Source organism: Chrysoperla carnea, chromosome X (genome assembly GCF_905475395.1).
Source record: "Chrysoperla carnea chromosome X, inChrCarn1.1, whole genome shotgun sequence".
Lineage (NCBI taxonomy): Eukaryota > Metazoa > Arthropoda > Insecta > Neuroptera > Chrysopidae > Chrysoperla > Chrysoperla carnea.
Genome location: NC_058342.1, coordinates 382501 through 400000, shown reverse-complemented (window position 1 = coordinate 400000; position 17500 = coordinate 382501). Strand labels below are relative to the sequence as shown.

The window sequence follows — 17500 nt, the reverse complement described above, 5'->3', positions numbered from 1 at the left end:
AATGGATGGTGTAAGTGTATAAAAATATATAATAGTAATTATGTGTTAAAAGAAATATATTTTGGTTATGATAGCATAATAAAGTAACACGCCAAAATTTTTCTATACACATAATATATACAAAATTATATATATTCAAAATATACTGGATGATAATCAGTTTGGTTTATTTTGTATATATATTAAAAATTTTTTTTACACATGTATGCATATTTATTATTATATGAAATTTTTATCTCAGTTTTAATAAATATGTATTGAAATAAATAATAATACAATCTTATATATATTGATAATAGTCTGGATGGAAATCAGTTTGGATTATTTTGATATTAAATATTGTATTATTATTTTTGTAAGAAAAACCTCTATATGTATATCTATTTATATCAATAATATATTTATTTTTATTAAATTATTGATTATAAAATAGAATAACATATAAATTTATGTATTTTTTTTTGGTCAAAGCAAGTTCATGGGTTATAAGTTTTAAACTTTACACTCTGATATGAGCACACAAAATTTATATAAAAATTATTATTTATAAATAATATTACATTGACTCACCTCATACCAAGCGAGAATATTAAGTGTTATTATAACGTTTTTTATTTAAAATTAACTTTTTAAATAAAATTAAAAAATAAATGACGCTTTCAATCTAGCGACGAGTATGAGAAAATGTTTGAAATATTTTAAGACCCATTTGGTGATGGTCTGACAAGAAATTATAATTATTTTATTTTTTTATTTTTTATTCAATAATATTTATTATGAATAACATGTTATATATTTCTTTTTGTAAAAGCAAAAAAATTATATAAATGACATAATAAATATATATTTGAAAAAAAAAAGAAAAAATTAATAATAATATATATATCTCATATGTTTTTTCTATTAATTTTAAAACAATAGAGATATTAAAAAAAAAAAAAAAAATTATATCAGTAATGGGTGAGACCATCTGATATTTAAAATGAAATTGTAATAATAATATTATTATATATTAATAATTATTATATGAAAATTTTTTTTCTTATAATAAGAAAACAAAAAAAAAAAATATCATATATATATTTATTATATATTTAATATTATAAATACAAATAGTTCCCTGGTTGATCCTGCCAGTAGTCATATGCTTGTCTCAAAGATTAAGCCATGCATGTCTCAGTACAAGCCAAATTAAGGTGAAACCGCGAAAGGCTCATTATATCAGTTATGGTTCCTTAGATCGTACCCACATTTACTTGGATAACTGTGGTAATTCTAGAGCTAATACATGCAAACAGAGTTCCGACCAGAGATGGAAGGAATGCTTTTATTAGATCAAAACCAATCGGTGTAAATTTTCAATTTGCATCGTTTCGAATTTGGTGACTCTGAATAACTTTAAGCTGATCGCACGGTCAGCGTACCGGCGACGCATCTTTCAAATGTCTGCCTTATCAACTGTCGATGGTAGGTTCTGCGCCTACCATGGTTGTAACGGGTAACGGGGAATCAGGGTTCGATTCCGGAGAGGGAGCCTGAGAAACGGCTACCACATCCAAGGAAGGCAGCAGGCGCGCAAATTACCCACTCCCGGCACGGGGAGGTAGTGACGAAAAATAACGATACGGGACTCATCCGAGGCCCCGTAATCGGAATGAGTACACTTTAAATCCTTTAACGAGGATCCATTGGAGGGCAAGTCTGGTGCCAGCAGCCGCGGTAATTCCAGCTCCAATAGCGTATATTAAAGTTGTTGCGGTTAAAAAGCTCGTAGTCGAATCTGTGTCCTACACTGTTGGTTCAATGCTCGCGTATTGTTTAACTAGCATGTTATGTGGGACGTCCTACCGGTGGGTGGTATAGATTATATATAAAATATTATATTTTAATGTTATTATTTATTTAATGCATTTTATATATAAATATTTTTATTATGTAATTTATCGTAAGTGTTTAACCGTTAAGAGCGGTGGCAGCCCCCAATTGCAATCCCGTCGCGGTGCTCTTAATTGAGTGTCGAGGTGGGCCGGTACGTTTACTTTGAACAAATTAGAGTGCTTAAGGCAGGCTAAAATTTTGCCTGAATATTGTGTGCATGGAATAATGGAATAGGATCTCGGTTCTATTTTGTTGGTTTTCGGAATATCCGAGATAATGATTAATACGGACAGATGGGGGCATTCGTATTGCGACGTTAGAGGTGAAATTCTTGGATCGTCGCAAGACGGACAGAAGCGAAAGCATTTGCCAAAAATGTTTTGATTGATCAAGAACGAAAGTTAGAGGTTCGAAGGCGATCAGATACCGCCCTAGTTCTAACCATAAACGATGCCAGCTAGCGATCCGCCGAAGTTCCTCCGATGACTCGGCGGGCAGCTTCCGGGAAACCAAAGCTTTTGGGTTCCGGGGGAAGTATGGTTGCAAAGCTGAAACTTAAAGGAATTGACGGAAGGGCACCACCAGGAGTGGAGCCTGCGGCTTAATTTGACTCAACACGGGAAACCTCACCAGGCCCGGACACCGGAAGGATTGACAGATTGAGAGCTCTTTCTTGATTCGGTGGGTGGTGGTGCATGGCCGTTCTTAGTTGGTGGAGCGATTTGTCTGGTTAATTCCGATAACGAACGAGACTCTAGCCTGCTAAATAGACGTACTTTACCGGCATCTCAAGGCCCATCGGCTGTTTAATTTCCTATATCATTCCTATTTTCATGTGTGTTATGTATTGTATTTATATATATATGCATGTATTTTTGAGATTTTTAATAATCAAGATTATATTTTGTATTATATATTGTGCTTTATGTTGCATATGTTAAAGGTGTATGGGTATGTACAGTTTTTTGATGTGGTTTTTACTGCCGGCGTACAAATAATTCTTCTTAGAGGGACAGGCGGCATTCTAGCCGCACGAGATTGAGCAATAACAGGTCTGTGATGCCCTTAGATGTTCTGGGCCGCACGCGCGCTACACTGAAGGAATCAGCGTGTTCTCTCCCAGGCCGAAAGGTCCGGGTAACCCGCTGAACCTCCTTCGTGCTAGGGATTGGGGCTTGCAATTGTTCCCCATGAACGAGGAATTCCCAGTAAGCGCGAGTCATAAGCTCGCGTTGATTACGTCCCTACCCTTTGTACACACCGCCCGTCGCTACTACCGATTGAATGATTTAGTGAGGTCTTCGGACTGGTACGCGGCAATATTTCTGATATTGCCGATGTTGCTGGGAAGATGACCAAACTTGATCATTTAGAGGAAGTAAAAGTCGTAACAAGGTTTCCGTAGGTGAACCTGCGGAAGGATCATTAACGATATATATAAAATATATATTTATTTATATTTTTTGTATTGTTTTTAAATATTCCAAAAAATAAAAATATTATTGATAAGAAATATTTTTTTTTTTTTAACAAAATAACATATTAATATGTAATTTTCTCAAAAATATATAATAGTAATTATGTGTTAAAAGAGATTTATTTTGGTTATGATAGCGCATATTAAAGTAATACGCCAAACTTTTTTTATACACATAATATACTATCTATACATATAATATAGAGAATATTATATAAATATTAATAATATTTTTGTTACATATATAAAATATTTTTATATTCAATATTATTATTAAACAATAATTATTAATAAAATCTATAAATAATTTCTCTTATAAAAAAAGTGAAATTAAAAATAGAATATATTGAAATTATTTGTTTATATGTATATAATCTCTATTAAGAAAAATAAAATAAGATTATAATTGATATAATCTATATTTTTATTTTTCTATGTTATATAATAAAAAATAAAGAAAACACAAGATAAAATTTTTTTAAAGGATAAAATTTATTTTAAATTTAAATTTCTTTATATTTTGTCTTGATATTTCTTTTTTTTTATTAAAAGTTATTATGTTAAAAAACAAACCCATTTGTTTTGTACCATATTAATATTATATATATTTTTATGTAGAAAATAATTTATAAAAAAAAATAAATAAATACATTTCTATAAAATATACCAAATATTAATTATTATATCTAGCTAGCACTAACAAAAATATCAAAAATGTTATGTATATATTTATTAATACCATAATGTCTTTAATTTTTATATATATATATATATATATATATATATATATATATATATATATATATATATATATATATATATATATATATATTTAAAATAAAATATATAATTTATATTCTAGAAAAATTTTTTTATTTTAAAAGAATTTATAAAGATATATAAATTAATAATTTTATTTTTTATATTAAAAATAAAGATTATTATTAATAATAATACTTACATTTAAAATTTAAAAAGATTACCCTGGACGGTGGATCACTTGGCTCGTGGGTCGATGAAGAACGCAGCTAATTGCGCGTCAACTTGTGAACTGCAGGACACATGAACATTGACATTTCGAACGCACATTGCGGTCCTTGGATACTGTTCCCGGACCACATCTGGCTGAGGGTCGTATACATTATATTATAATATAATAAAAGATTATTTTACATAAAATTTTTTTTATGAAAAGAAATTTATCAATAATTAAAAAAGAAAATTTATTTTTTCATATTTAATTATAAATTGATAAATAAAATTTTTATAAAAGAAATGTAAAATTATTTATATATGAATGTTTTACGCCAAATATAAGAAAAAAATAAATATAAAATGTTTTTTAATAGCATTTAAATATATATATTTTTTATTATTTGTCGACATTTTTTAATTAATATATCAATATTATTTTTATCATTTATATATAATATTATAAAACTTTATGTTAATAATAATATTAATAATAAATGATATTTAATAATATATTTAAAATATTAAATAAAGAAGAAAAACAAAAATATTATATATTAATATTTTGTTATGGAATATTTTATTTGTAATAAAATTTTCAATATACTCGAAAAAAATTAATATATATAATTATTTATTTTTTATTTTCTTCTCTTTAGATAAATATAAAAATAATATTATATAATAATATTATAAAAAAATTTGAGTATGAATAATTAAGAAAATTGTTTACTTATAAATATAACAAAAACATAATATATACAAAAAAAATTTTTGTTTTAATACTTCTTTAAAAACTTTTATGACCTCAGAGTAGGTGAGATTACCCGCTGAGTTTAAGCATATTATTAAGCGGAGGAAAAGAAACTAACTAGGATTCCCTTAGTAGCGGCGAGCGAACAGGGATAAGCCCAGCACTGAACCCCGTGGCTGATAAACAGACACTTGGGGAATGTAGTGTTTAGGAAGATTCAATATAAACCTATTGTTTATATAATACATCCAAGTCCATCTTGAATGGGGCCATATACCCATAGAGGGTGCCAGGCCCGTAGTGATTATTATTTGATGATAGGTGAATCTTTCCTTAGAGTCGGGTTGCTTGAGAGTGCAGCTCTAAGTGGGTGGTAAACTCCATCTAAGGCTAAATATTACCACGAGACCGATAGCGAACAAGTACCGTGAGGGAAAGTTGAAAAGAACTTTGAAGAGAGAGTTAAAGAGTACGTAAAACCGTTCAGGGGTTCATTTACTTTTTATCGTTAATCAACCAATTTGTACTAGCATGTGACAAAAATTTTTATTAGGAATTTATTTTTAGTAAAAATATATGCACTGCTGTATATTGTTAATTGTATGATAACGAGGTATGCACTTCTCATCTTGTAGGACGTTGCGACCCATTAAATATTAATCTATAGGCATTGGTGCGTTGATTAATGTACAATATTATTTTTTGATAATATTTTGTGTATGTTAAACGCCTATGTTTCTTGATTAATTGTTTGATGGTATTAATTATAAATTGATATTGAGTCGCGTTATTAACGCGTTCAGATCCACCACGAGTATAAATAGGTTTTTTTATTAAAACATATTATATATACGGATTTTATGCCGTTATATGATACTATTTAACTGTCAGTAGGTGTATGATAATGAACTGGCTCATTTTTTTTTATTAAAAATTTATCTGTCAGCGACGATATAGCTTTGGGTACTTTCAGGACCCGTCTTGAAACACGGACCAAGGAGTCTAGCATGTACGCAAGTCATTGGGAATAAAATATTTTTTCATCGAAATATTTATAAAAATTTTATGAAACCCAAAGGCACAATGAAAGTAAATATTATTTATATTTTTTTTTATATAAATGATAAAAGGAGGATATATTTATATTATGTATTAAATATCGCACTCCTAGGGCGTCTTATATTATTATAATTTAGTTTTCGGATTTTTATTATAATAGAGGCGCACCTAGAGCGTACACGCTGGGACCCGAAAGATGGTGAACTATGCCTGGTCAGGATGAAGTCAGGGGAAACCCTGATGGAGGTCCGTAGCGATTCTGACGTGCAAATCGATCGTCGGAACTGGGTATAGGGGCGAAAGACTAATCGAACCATCTAGTAGCTGGTTCCCTCCGAAGTTTCCCTCAGGATAGCTGGCGTTCATTATATAAGAGTCTCATCCGGTAAAGCGAATGATTAGAGGCCTTGGGGCCGAAACGACCTCAACCTATTCTGAAACTTTAAATGGGTGAGATCTCTAGCTTTCTTAAAAACATTATTTATAATGTGAAGCTATGAGAATATATTTTTTTGTATATATGGATCAGAGTGCCAAGTGGGCCACTTTTGGTAAGCAGAACTGGCGCTGTGGGATGAACCAAACGTAGAGTTAAAGCGCCAAAATTGACGCTTATGGGATACCATGAAAGGCGTTGGTTGCTTAAGACAGCAGGACGGTGGCCATGGAAGTCGGAATCCGCTAAGGAGTTTGTAACAACTCACCTGCCGAAGCAACTAGCCCTGAAAATGGATGGCGCTGAAGCGCCATGCTTATACTCTACCGTTAGTTGGTATTTTCGATAAAAGATATTTATCTTTTATCATGAAACCCTAACGAGTAGGAGGGTCGCGGTGGTGTGCGCGGAAGGATTGGCCGTGAGGCCATCTGGAGCCGCCATCGGTGCAGATCTTGGTGGTAGTAGCAAATACTCCAGCGAGGCCCTGGAGGACTGACGTGGAGAAGGGTTTCGTGTGAACAGCCGTTGCACACGAGTCAGTCGATCCTAAGCCCTAGGTGAAAACCGATGTTAATGTTTTGATGTGTTTAAATAAATATAATATATAAAAATATAAATACAATATTATTAATAAATATTATTGCTTTTTTTTTTTTAAAAACAATAAACATTATTAATAAATATGTATAAATATATATATATAAATATATACATCCATTGGGCGAAAGGGAAACCGGTTCCTATTCCGGTACCCGGCAGCGGAACCGTTTATAAGTCGGGCCCTCGTAAGAGAGTTCGTCAGGGTAACCTAAAAAGGCCTGGAGACGCCGTCGGAAGATTCAGGAAGAGTTTTCTTTTCTGTATGAGCGTTCGAGTTCCCTGGAATCCTCTAGCAGGGAGATAGGGTTTGGAACGCGAAGAGCACCGCAGTTGCGGCGGTGTCTGGATCATTCCCTCGGACCTTGAAAATCCAGGTGAGGGCCACGTGGAGGTGTCGCGCCGGTTCGTACCCATATCCGCAGCAGGTCTCCAAGGTGAAGAGCCTCTAGTCGATAGATTAATGTAGGTAAGGGAAGTCGGCAAATTGGATCCGTAACTTCGGGATAAGGATTGGCTCTGAGGACCGGGGCGTGTCGGGCTTGATTGGGAAGAAGGTTATGGCCAACGTGCCGGGCCTGGACGAGATGAAACCATGTACCCTCACATTATCATATATTATGTACCGACATATTATATACATTTTATGTTTATTATATTAACTGTGCATTTAATGTAATGTAATGTATCTAGCTGCTGTATATTGTACTTGTATGATATGTGGTATGTGATGATATTATTTACTTATGTTGGTGTATATGTTGTATAATAAGTTATGCATTTAATGTTGTATATGCACGGGCATAATTATTATGTGTGTGTTGTTTGGTGTGTGTGTGAATTCGAGTTCGGTCCCGTGCTTTGGCCTCCTACGGAACTTTCTTGCTGCGAGACTTTACTCAACATATATAAATAAAATAATTTAATTGAAATATACTTGTATACGTAGATTTTATTATTTATTATATATGCGTATCGTTCTCTTCGGCCGCCATTTAACGGTTAACTCAGAACTGGCACGGACTAGGGGAATCCGACTGTCTAATTAAAACAAAGCATTGCGATGGCCCCAGCGGGTGTTGACGCAATGTGATTTCTGCCCAGTGCTCTGAATGTCAACGTGAAGAAATTCAAGCAAGCGCGGGTAAACGGCGGGAGTAACTATGACTCTCTTAAGGTAGCCAAATGCCTCGTCATCTAATTAGTGACGCGCATGAATGGATTAACGAGATTCCCACTGTCCCTATCTACTATGGTCACGAGCATAATGGCGACACATATGTCCCAAGCGGTCCGTGCGGTACCACAGGTGGCTAAAGCGCCATCACCGGCACCCCGCGCGTACTCGCAGGTGACGACGGGTGCAACACCAGGCCCTAGTGGTGTTAGGGCTGCCAAACCTGCGGTTGTCGAAGCCCAACCGCAGCCGAAGAAGAAAAATAGGAAGAAGAAGAAGAAGAAAGGACCTGCAAGGTCCTACGCAGTGGTCGTACGATCTGCTGCTGAACCCCTTACCGGCGATCAGGTAAAGGGGAAAATGTTGGAGTGCGTCACCCCCCCCGAAGATGTCCGCATTAGGGCTGTTCGGAGGATGCGGGATGGTCTCGTTATCGAGACCAAAACGGCTGAAGAAGCAGAAATGCTTAAGCAGTGTGGCGCATTTCGTGCGGGCGGTCTCCAGGTAGAAGACCCGAAGGGTCTTCTGCCTAAGATTTTGGTACATGATGTACCTAAATCCTGCACGGATGAGAAGCTGGTCACCGCGGTGGCCAGAACCAGCTTGAAGAACCTGACCCTGGAGGAGGTCAAAAAGCAGTTCAAGGTGGTCAACAGGATGGGTAAGGGTGATACCCAGAATGTCCTGTGTGAGCTACCAACGGAATGGCGGAAGACCATCCTGAAGGAGCGCAGGATTTACGTCGGCTTCCTGGCACATAGAGTCATGCCCTTTGATAGGGTACCTCGGTGCTACATGTGCCTTGGTTTTGGGCACATAGTTAGGGAGTGCAAAGAAAGCATCAGGAGATGCTGGAAATGTGGAAGCAGTGGGCACAAGGAGGAAGATTGCAAATCTCCTCCGCGGTGTCACATCTGCGTCGGGCGTTCGCGCCCTGGTAACCATAGGGCAGCTAGTCCTGACTGCCCTGAATACAGGAAAAGGAAGGAGATCCTACGGGGCCGCTTAATACCGTAAGGTAATGGCTCTAAGGATAGCGCAGCTAAATTGTCAGCGGGCTTACGGAGTGATGTGCGACTTGGGAGTCTGGCTTGTCCAGAACCAAGTTAGCATTGCTATCCTCCAAGAGCCCTATGTGCTGCATGGAGCTGTGCGTGGCTTGCCAGCGTGGATGAGAGTCTTGGGTGTTGGTCGGCAAAAGGCTGTTATAGTCATCTGCGACCGGGCCCTGGACTGTATGCTGGTTGAGCGATTTTCTACGGAATGCTGTGCTTGTGCATGGGTCAGCGGTCGGACTGGGCAATTCTACGTTTGTAGTGCCTACTGTTGGTTCGGCGGCCGTATTGAAACGGATGTGGATGTCCTGGACCTAATGGTGATGGGTTGCCAAGGGCAGCTCATACTGGGAATGGACGCTAATGCCACATCTGGGTTGTGGTTCAGCAAAGTTCTCAACCAAAGGAGGCGAAGATCAGCCATCCGAGGTGAGATACTTGAAGAATGGATCATAATGCGGAACTTACAGGTGCTTAACGAACCCAATCACGGGTATACGTTTCAAGGCCCCGCGGGTGTAAGTGATATTGACGTCACTCTTTGCAGTGGCGACTGGCAAGAATGTCAGTTTTCATGGGAGCTGCATGACGAGGTAGCATTCAGTGATCATAATCTTATTTTGATTACAATAGATAATGCGACTCACGATGTAGCCCCCAACGTGGTGGGACGGCCTTGGTGTGTGCGTGGTGTGGACTGGGAGGTCTACAAACACTTCTTGGCTGAATTGGCGAACGACTGCGGTCTTGAAAGATTCATGGAGCTTGGCGCTGATGCCAGACTTCATGTTCTTTCCGGATGGTTGGATGAGACAAATGCGACGTTTCTGAGGCGCCGACGTACATGGCGCAGGCAAAAGGCCCCCTGGTGGACCCAGGAGCTTTGGCAGCTCCGACGGGTCGTGAATAGATGTAGGAGACAATTCCAGCGGGAAAGAAGGAGAGGTGGTGAGCGATCTCTCCTCCTCGGCAGGGAGTACTCAAGCCGTAGGCGAGAGTACTTCAGTGCGTTGGCTGAGGCTAAGCGAAAGGACTGGCACGGGTTTGTGAGTGCGAACTCGGATGACCCATGGGGTGCGATTTATAAGGCGTGCAGAGGAAAAAGACTGAGCGAGGTGGGATCCCTGCAGGTGGGGGACACATGGACGTCCACCTGGAGGGAGAGCATCGAAGCTCTTCTGTACGTCTTCTTCCCAGATGCTGCAAGTTGTAACAGGCCATCGACGGAAGTGGCCCCACCGGTTCGTCACCCGAACCAAAGTCAGGACCTAGAAGCGGTTTTTGATGTGGATGAGCTGGAATTGTCGGTTTTGAAGATGGGAAGGGGCAAATCCCCCGGACTGGACCTTGTCACAGCCGAAATGATAAGGTGCTTGTGGGAGTCGGTACCCCTCTTCCTCAAGGCGCTTTTCGATGAATGCCTAAGTGAAGGTACCTTTCCGCTTGTGTGGAAACTGGCCAGGGTAGTAGCGATACCCAAAGGCCATGATAAACCACTCAGTGACCCCCGGTCTTATAGACCAATCAGTCTGCTGAGTGGTATTGGAAAGGTACTGGAAAGAATGATGGTTGGCAGACTCGAGGCTGCCATCGGGGATGGGTGGAACGACTCCCAATTCGGGTTCCGTTCTGGAAGATCCACAGAAGACGCCTTACAACGGGTGAGTGACATTGTCCAGGACGGGCAACGGAAGTATATGCTGGGGGTCTTTGTCGACTTCAGAAATGCTTTCAGTTGTCTCTACTGGGAAGCAGTGATGCGGCGATTGGTGGAAGTTGGCGTTGGAGATGCAGATCTCCGAATGTGGCGGGACTACTTTAAGGACCGCTACGCTTGCGCCACTAACATGAATGATGAGATCTGGGTGAAGCTGACCAGGGGATGTCCACAGGGCTCAATTGCTGGCCCAATATTGTGGAACCTGGTCATGGATGAGCTTCTCACCATTTTACAGAACAATGGTGTCAAAGTCGTGGCGTATGCAGACGATCTTTTGATCCTTGTCGAAGGTAGTTCCAGGCGTGCGCTGGAAACTACCGTTGGAGAAATAATGGAGCCAGTTTATAACTGGGGACGACGGGTCGGAGCAGAAGTGTCGGACAGTAAGACAGTCTGCATGCTCCTGCGGGGCAGGTTAGACCCGGAACGTCGCAGTATGCGGGTGATCGTGGGAGGGGAGACCAAACGTATCTCCGGGGTTGGACAAGTGGTCTACCTCGGAGTTACACTTGGTATTGGGATGAGTTTGGTAGCCCACGTGAGAGCAATCAGGCCCAAAGTGGTTAAGTGCATGGCCACAATATCTAGGGTCATGCGCAGGGACTGGGGAATAAATACGAGGTCTGCCCGAATCCTTATTAGAGGTTGGGTGGAGGCAGCTGCGCTTTATGGTGCTGCTGCCTGGTATGAGTGTCTCAAATTTGAGAGCGCTCGTCTTGTGCTTGGGGCGGCACAGCGGGTTGTTCTCTACGGGGCACTCAGGGTGTGTCGGACGGTCTCGACCGAGGCCCTTCAGGTGCTCGGTGGGATGCTTCCCTGGGACCTCGAAGTATTGAGGAGGGCAGGCCTCTTCAAACTAAGAAGGGGTTACCGCTTTGGGGAGCTTGATTTGCTTTCAAATGAGGAAGTTGATGAGTTGAGTAGGGCCGAACTCCAAACTCTCATCAATGAGAGGGCGGTTGTTCGGTGGCAGGAGAGGTGGTGCCAGACGGGGAGGGGCCGTGTGACGTTCCGGTTTATTCCGGATGTCAGGAACATTAATCGGTGGCGCAATTGGACGTTTTCCCTCCAGGAGGGTTTCCTCCTGACGGGACACGGACGACTTTGCGGCCACCTTTTTGTGAGGGGATTGGCGGACAATCCAGGTTGCTACTGCGGTGCTGAATGTGAGGATGCAGTGCACTTCTTGTGCGATTGCGGAGCATACGACCGCTTCCGGAACCTGGATGACATGTCCATTTACTGGGAAGGGGGTTCCTGGCAGTTCGATAGGGTCCTGGCTACCACAAGTAGCCGCAAGTGCTTCAGGGAGTTTGTGCACAGGGCTTTTGCCCTACGCACTCGATGGCTCGCTGGAGCACAACAAGGCGAAGAGGTAGCTGTTGGAAATTAGTGGTGCATGTATGACTGTCCCTGTCCGACTGGACGAGTTGCAGTCCAAACTGGTGATGTTGATGTGCTGTTTTCTTCGTGTTGTCGTGTCTCTTGTCAGAAGGCACGACAGTTTTAGTAGTTGAGGTGATGGCGCTGTTTTGGGGCGTGGCGTCGGGGGGACCCGTCGACCACACCCCATATTGATTTTATCCTAGCTGGTTAGCGGATTTTTAGACTGGCAGAGGTTTCCTGCTGCCAGTTCTTTTTTGTTGTGGCGTTAGTCCGACAATGTTTCATTGTCGGACTCTTATCTGTTTTCTTTTTCCTTCTTTTTTCTTCACCAGGGGCTATCTTTGAATCTATCGGGGGCGGGATAGAGTCATTGCGGGTCAGGCTTCACCTGGTCCTTATGTGGGTGGGATTCGGCTTCACCTGGATTTTAAACTTTGTTAAAATGTCATGTGTATGCCTGGCTGGTGTTTGTAAGAACGCTAGCCTGGCCTGGACATGCCAAGTAGTCACCTATGACATAACAAGGCATGTTTCAGGGACAACGCCGAACCCAGGCGGTTAATTGGGTACCATGGGTCACTTGCGTCCAAGCCCCATACACAGGGTGTTTCCACTCGCCTGTGTGTGTGCAAGTGAAATGAGGACGGACTCGTGGGGGCAGTGTGTTAGAGCTTATATCGCAAGCTAGAGGGGGTAGCGCAGGCCTGCTGAGACCTTCAGTTGAGGAAGCACTCCTGTCTACCTTGTATCGGCGGGTGAGCAGCGTCTGGCTTCGGCCTCTGCTCGGGTGGGGACCTGCAGAGTCCCAAGCGTTTTAGGTAGTGCGCGCTCTTCACCAAAGGGCTTCCCTAGGCTTACACCGAAAGGAAGGATTGGGAGCCGTTGGCTGTTAGCCCGCGGCGCGCTGATTGAGGCGTATCTCAATCCCGTCCCCATGGGGGGCGTGAGGGTTAGGCTTAAATAGCAGGTACCTCACGTAAAATTTTGTTTCTTCAATGTCCCTATCTACTCCTGCCACCGGCAGCGTCGGTGGGACCAGAGCACACTGGTACCAGGCGGGTCCCCGGGTGGCGGATAGGGGGGCTTGATCGGTTTGCACCAACCACTGATTGAGTGGAGCTTGCTCTCCCGGACCAAAGGTCGCGCGTATGGGAAGGAAAACCCATCTAACCAATACCCTGTGATGTCCCGTGGCGTTTGTGGCTGTATATTCCTAATGTATTGATGTATTCCTATTTGTGGCTGGCCATTTCGGCGAGTGCACCGGGCGTGCCCGATCCCGGTGTCGTATTGGCTTTGCGGCACCCTGGTGAAGGCTATTGTACAGTCTACGGGCTGTGCAATCGAGGTGTTACTCGTTCGGAGTGGTGAACGACGAGCTTCGGACCCTGGCCAGGAAGTGTGCGTTGAACACAGGGGTCGGAACCTGTGTTGCTCCGAGCGGGTTTTGGCGTGTCTGCGTACGGTATGGAAGGTTTTATACCTCTCCATATCGGCGGCGTCATTAATGGGTGTTGGTCCCCTGAGTACAGGGGTGGGATGTGTAAATACCTTCGGGATTTGCTCATCCCTGGGTGTACCCGTTATCAGCAATACCCGGCTCGCTCCCTCACACACGATGAGTCGTAACTTCGCTGTAATGGAAAATATTGATGTATCAAAGCCTTTGTCAAGCACTGCTGGGAGTGCAACTGCGGGGGAGATGTCACCGTCCGGAACTGGTGGCCCGAGCGGCGCCTCGGTAAACACTGTACCGTCCGTGGGGGGTCTGACGCAGGCTGGTCCTGCGAGTGGCACGAGAGCGTCACTGAAGAGGAGCAGCACAAGCTCTTCAGCTAAAATAGGAAGTGAGGTGGTGGTGGCAAAAAAACTGCCACAGGTCGAGGAGATGGATACATCTCAGGCAGAAGAACGACGGAAGCGGGAGAGAGCGGGCTCAACCAATTCGGATGGGTCCCCGAAGGGTTTTAAGAAACCTCGAGTGGTTCCACCGGGGACGCCTGGCTCGAGTGTCTCGGTGGGGTCATCGACGAACAGTGCGGACAGAGGCACGTCGCAGACGGACCGGAATGTGTGTCCTTGTAGGGAAGGGGACCCGTTGCGCGGAATGGACGCCGTAATAAGGCGTTTTGCAAACGTTATTGCTGCCGCTAAGCTATCCGGAAAAAAGAAGCACGACTTCTTACGGGCAGCTAATAAAATGCGTGACATTGCGAGTCATGCAGTGCGCAGCCTTGAGGCGCAATTGATGGCGGCCAAGACAGAATTAGCCATATTACAAAATGGGATGGGAGGTAGCCCTCAAGTTACGAGCATGGTACAAAGAAGGCCTGAGACGGTACCAGCACGGGGTGCCGAGGCTGCGGGGCCTAGGCGGCTTTACAATGAGGCACTTAATTCAGGCACCGTGCAGTTACGTAATGATGCACCAGCTGTGGCCCCAACGACGGATGGCACTGGGAACTCCTCCGAATGGGTGGAAGTTAGGAAGAAGGGGCGTAAGAGTAGGAAGAGAAGGAAGAGGAAGGCTAAGTCCTGGCCGGTCTTGGTTAAAGGGGTGGATGGGCCAATGGAGGCGGCGGCTGTTAGGGCCAAGCTAGCGGCGATTGAGGATAGCGTGGAGGCGAGGGTAAGGGCGGTCCGGGAGATACGTGGGGGTGTTGCCATGGAGGCGGCCTCTAAGGCGGACCTACAGAAACTCAAGGAAAGTGAGGAATTTAAGAAGTGCGGGCTCATGGTGGAAGAGCCGTTAGGTACACCTCCACGTATGCTAATTTATGATGTGCCACGTAAATGGGACGATGACTCCTTGCTCAAGGAGTTCCACCGTAAAAACATGAGTGGAATGTGCACTACAGAGGAGTTCCATGAAAGAGTGCGTTTAGCGGGGAGATTTGGCAAGGGTGATTGCGTAAGCGTGGTTTTAGAGATACCACTGAAGTGGCGTCAGCCACTTATCAATAAAAAAAGGGTGTTTTTGGGTCTAAGAAGCATGCGTGTCAGGGAACACGACATGGTTAGGCAGTGCTACAAATGCATGGCGTTCGATCATATTATGGCAGAATGCACTCTCACTAAGAGAGTGTGTTGGAACTGCGGTGGCAGTGACCACTTGAGTGCAAATTGTAAGAGCCCACAATCTTGTGGCAATTGTGTCAAGAAAGGTTGGTTAGCAATGGCTGCCACACATAGTGCGTCGTCCATGGGGTGTCCAGTGTATGCCCAAAAATATGAGAAGCTACAGGGGCGCATTAGAAAGGACTAATGGCCCCCCAAAATAAATTTAGAGCGGTCCAGTTCAACTGTCAGCGGTCATACGCTGTCATGGCTGAGCTGGGACCTGTGTTAGTAAAGAAGAGGGTGGGAGTAGCTCTATTGCAGGAGCCCTACACGGCTAACGGGGCCATCAGGGGTTTGCCAGCTTGGATGCGTACGTACGGGGTGGTACGGCATAAAGCTGCCATTGTCATAAGTGATCGGTCCCTTGAAAGCATGATGTTGGATGAACTAACCACAGAGACCTGTGTGGTTGTATGGGTCAGGGGTGATTTTGGCGAAGCATATATGTGCAGTGCATACTGTGCTCCAAGAAGTAACATTGATGTCGTGCTAGGACGGCTAGATGTTGTATTGGATGTTTGTAGGAGAAGACTCCTAATTGCAATGGATGCCAATGCAACATCTGCATTATGGCACAGTAAGGGAGACAACAGGGGACGGCCCTCTGTAACGAGAGGGACAAGACTCTCTGAGTGGATTCTACAACAGGGAATGGGAGTATTAAACCGACCAAGTTGTCTATACACTTTCGATGGTCCTAGGGGTATGAGCGACATCGACGTTACGCTTAGTATAGGGGATTGGGGGGCAAGGGATTTTAAATGGACGCTGGTGGATGGTGGCATCAGCGACCACAATATGATTCTACTTGATCTCGAACATGACCGGGGAACAGGGAGGGTGGAACATCTGGACTGGGGCGTTGTAGGTGTGGATTGGGATGCATACCGGAGCTACTTACAAGACCTAGTAGCTCAAGTAGGAATGGAAAGTTTCCTTCAGCTGAGCATGCGAGACAAGCTGGTGAAAGTTAACCAGTGGATCAGCCAAGCAAATGAGGCATGTCTGGTGAGAAAACAGAGGCTCCCAGGGCGTAAAGTTGCATGGTGGGATGCTGACTTGAGCCAACTCAAGAGCAGGCTACGAAGGCAGCGTCGGGACCTGCAGAAAGAGATCGCGAGACAGGGTGGCTTAATAAACGTGAAAAAGCGGCAATATAAGAATATGCGAAGACAATATGTCAATGCCATAAAAGAGGCCAAACAGTCTCATTGGCATGAGATAGTCCGACGAAGTGGTCCGTGGGGTACGGCATATAGAGTATGTCGTAACACTGACATTAAGAACATAGGCTCTATAAAGGTGCGTGATGGGTGGACACGTACGTGGGATGAAAGTGCCAGGGTCCTGCTTCATGCGTTCTTTCCAGGAGCCATTGAAGTACCGGTACCACAAGAAGGGGATATTATAAGACATCCTCTGACTCAGGACGGGGTGTCCCGGATCCTGTGTCAAGAGGATGTTGAGTCGTCAGTCTGTCGTATGAGGATGGGCAAGGCTCCTGGTATAGACGGGATCAGAAATGAAGTAATCGCCAGGATATGGGAAGCTGTCCCTGAGGTGATTACGGATCTGTTCAACTCGTGTTGGGAGGGTGGATACTTTCCAGGACCTTGGAAATTGGCTAGAGTTGTGGCTCTCCCAAAGGGTCCGAATAAGATCTTGAGTGACCCGGGGTCTTACAGACCTTTAAGCCTGTTAAGTGGTATGGGCAGGGTCCTGGAAAGACTGATGGTCGATCGGCTTGAAGCAGCCATGGAGGGTGGGTGGAATGAGGCCCAATATGGCTTCAGGAAGGGCCGAACCGTTGAGGACGCCTGGCTAAAGATGGTACAGTTAGTGAATATTAGTAGATGCAAATATGTC

The 17500-nt window shown here is 43.1% G+C and overlaps 2 non-coding genes and 1 pseudogene across 2 annotated transcripts; all 3 read left to right on the top strand.

The window, feature by feature from the left end:
• The first annotated feature begins 1117 nt into the window (after positions 1–1117).
• On the top strand, positions 1118–3306 carry LOC123303166. Its single transcript, XR_006535593.1, has one exon. It is a non-coding gene; the product is annotated as a small subunit ribosomal RNA (ribosomal RNA).
• A 1029-nt stretch (positions 3307–4335) lies between these two features.
• LOC123303139 lies at positions 4336–4490 on the top strand. The gene has a single exon (XR_006535574.1). It is a non-coding gene; the product is annotated as a 5.8S ribosomal RNA (ribosomal RNA).
• A 640-nt stretch (positions 4491–5130) lies between these two features.
• Positions 5131–8519, top strand: LOC123303180 (annotated as a pseudogene).
• The last annotated feature ends 8981 nt before the right edge of the window (positions 8520–17500 follow it).